The sequence below is a fragment of the Papaver somniferum genome, chromosome 7 (genome assembly GCF_003573695.1).
Source record: "Papaver somniferum cultivar HN1 chromosome 7, ASM357369v1, whole genome shotgun sequence".
NCBI classification, from domain to species: domain Eukaryota; kingdom Viridiplantae; phylum Streptophyta; class Magnoliopsida; order Ranunculales; family Papaveraceae; genus Papaver; species Papaver somniferum.
The window spans coordinates 19,053,469-19,056,860 of NC_039364.1; the positions used below are offsets into that span (position 1 = coordinate 19,053,469).

Consider the following 3,392-nt stretch of genomic DNA (forward strand, 5'->3'; position numbering starts at 1 on the left):
TGGGGTTACAAAGCCACATCCTAAGTTAGGTTTCTTTGGTATCGATTGCATCATAGCCAAGACTTACCAAACAGACATGGCCGATAACGCTCCAGACGTCCCAGACACCCGCAGCTCAAACGAATACGCCGGCGCCTTGGTCATATTTTTGCACCTCTTACTGAAGGAAATCATAAAAAGGGACCCTCAGCGGATAGGTATTATCATTTCCCCTATCTTATCTCTCTGAGAGTTTTTCACGACATGCGTTTGGTCTTGCCTCTTGCACTTTCATGCGAACTAGGGTGCATGTCGTGGATTCTCAGCCTTCCTAGGCGAAGGTTTTAAGTTTCCTTAGAAACTGTTTATCCATGAATCTTATTTGCCTCTTAATGTGAGGTTTTATTTCTCCTTAGTTATATCTTGAATTTTGTTCGCTGATTCCGGAAGTCTTGTTTTTGTATAAGCTGATTATGGAAGAGATATTTCATTAATAAACCCCATTCAAGTACATGTTTATTGCCTTTTCTGCATTACAACATACATTCACGGATAATACTTCTTGATATATACTGGATTCCAAGGGTGACACAATTTTCGGTCTTGCCTCTCGATCTCGCCGTATATTATGTTCCCTTCTTTGTCTGTGTCTTTTCCTTCGCAATCCGCCAACTCGTATGCCCCATTTCCAACTACCCTTTTCACGATATAAGGACCTTCCCACGTAGACTCTAGATTTACTCCTGATCCCTTCTGATATGGGGGTATTTCTCGCAGCACAAGCTCTCCAGGTACGAAGCTCCGGGGTTTTACCCTTTTGTTATACTCCCTTGACAACCTCTGATGATAATTTACCATATGTTGTAATGCGAATTCCCTGATTTCCTCAAGGTCGTCTAATTTCGCTAGAATCAAATCCGAGTTTAGCCCTTTATCCCATGCTTCTCTTCTCGTGGTGGGAAGGATGATTTCAGCAGGTAGCACTGCCTCATCTTCATATGTCAAACAAAAGGGTGACATCCCCGTTGCATCCCGCCTGGTGGTTCTATATGACCATAGCACGTTTGGAATCTGTTCACACCATCCCTTATGATGATCGTCCAACTTTTAGTTTAATGTTGTTGCTAGCGTCTTGTTTGTAGCCTCCGTCTTGTTTCTTCAATGTGAGTTACCTTGAAGTAGTTTTGTGTTGCCAACTGAGCTGCTTGTTTTGCTGCCAAGCTCTCAGCCATTTACGTCGATGTAGCCACTGTCTGATAGTTGTTGTCCATAAATCCCAGCCTTGCTACTATCTCACCTCCTTAAATTGGATTCATGGTATCCATGGTTGTTTTTCCATTTTCTTCGTTGAAGCCATATCTTTCTTGTTTGTTTTCTTGAATACCAACTTGTCTATTTTTATTTCATTCTCAATAGTTCTAACCAATCCCGTTGGGGTTTGTTTTTGTTCTCGGAAGATAACTTCACATCTTGATTTCCCTATGTTCCATGTCATAATGCCACAAACTGCTACCCAACCAATCATATCATCCTCCCATTCTTTAGGATTTGTGAACCAGGTTTGAATCCAACTTAATTAGAAGGGTCTGGTACTTCTGCAATTTTTGCATCTAACGGACTTCGGAGTTTTTTTCCTAAAAACTTCCATTTCACTTCAATTAAGATTTCAAACCTTTGTTCCGTAAATTCTGATAATGAAGTTCACCCACTAATTGACTTAATAAAAAAAATACGTATGAAATAAGAAAACGAAAAATAAGGCACATACCCGAAAACGAGTAAACATGAACATGTGGAATGCCTGGGTATTTTGATCTCCGAGGATGAAAATCTGACCAAAAATTGTCGCCACAACTTGCTGCTGTAACAAAGACTGCCAATCCTGCAAACCTTCAAAAAGTGCAACTGCCGCCCCGTTCCAAAACCTGCAAACACCTCATTTTGTCGCATTTTTTAGTGATGTGGCTTTGGTCTACAAACTAATAGCGGTATTTGCAGGTTCATTGTTGTTATCCTGACCTAACGTTGTATGTGATGGTAATTTTTTTTGCGTTGTGGAATCTCAATGAGCATTTAGAAACCTTAAACTAACGTGACAACTCCATGGCTTCAAGTAACACAATGACCATTTATGCCCATCCCAGTCGACATCAAATCTTAACCATGAAAGCGTAAGTAAGTTCAGTCTTTTAAATATTCGGACAACCATACACAACATTTTCAAGCTATAAAATCATTGAGGTATCATTTCTTAGCAATTAAAAAGAGGTAGACTAAAAAGAGGAAAAAAAAGAGAGGAGAGAAACAAAGTGGAAAACAATATACTTACAATTTGCATTTGATTTATTCTTCTGTTTGCTCCTCTTTTATCTCCTCTTCTCCACTTCAGGTCAGGTACTACCACATCTTATCCACTTCACGGACTACCACATCCGTCACTATTCATCCACTCCATCTCCATTACAATCTTCTTCTTCACCTCAACTACATAAAAAAAAATACTGCGAATTTGAGAGGAGGAGAATCATTCGCTAAAAATAAGATGTCGTTAGATTTCGGGTTTTAGAAAAAAGATGCATCAATCGATTTGATTTTGGGTTTTATAATCGCATTTAAATTACTCAATCTACACCAAATATTTAATAGGAAAACCCTCGGAAAGAGTCAAGGTTAATAATTGAGTAACTTTGTAGAACAGAGATTGAACTGAAGTTGGAGAAAATTGAAGGTTACGGTTTAATCAGATTAATAAGGACATATGATCATCGTTCTCGTTTGCGATTAGGTTTCTCCTCTGAACCTAAGTCGAAGAATACAGAGAGAGTAATGAGTTTCTGCTTCAGATCTTGTATATATAACTTTTATTTTTAGGTCCTTATAAATTTAGTTATTTTATTACAAACCCACCCAATATCGCCCGTATTATACCGAAATCCTTATTAGATGGACGGCTGTAATCAAATTTCGTGTTTTTAAGTCATCTAATCTGACAAACCATATTGAAAGTACACACAAATTTGAGGTCGTACCAGAAAAGTCTATTTTCTTTATATTAGTAAGATTATTCATCTCTTTTTCCTCCTTTCAATTGATGTACCTATTACATATCATTTGTTTACGAAAGCGAGAACATTACAGATCGATATTGGTCTAACTATAGACATTAGAAATTAACATGATCTTGCTTAATTAAATAGCCTGTCATCCGCCTAAACACAAATGACAGTCACTTCTTACAGGGCACACGGCAAGATAATCCTTGCTTGGGGTCGGTTTTTTCTAAAGATTTCATTGTGTTATGAAATGAATTATATTGATAAATGAGGTGGCAATATTTTGAGAAGCTATTATTTATGTGTCTTATCCTCCCAAGATCCCACATAATAAAAGTATCTGAAAGCCTTCTCTTCAAC

General features: G+C 38.0%; 1 long non-coding RNA gene across 1 annotated transcript; it reads right to left on the bottom strand.

Annotated features, from left to right (window-relative positions):
- Positions 1-453: 453 nt before the first annotated feature.
- Positions 454-2,784, bottom strand: LOC113300567. The gene is made up of 2 exons (XR_003335834.1): positions 2,309-2,784; positions 454-1,904 (listed from the first exon to the last, which is right to left on the bottom strand). It is a non-coding gene; the product is annotated as an uncharacterized LOC113300567 (long non-coding RNA).
- Between the last annotated feature and the right edge of the window lie 608 nt (positions 2,785-3,392).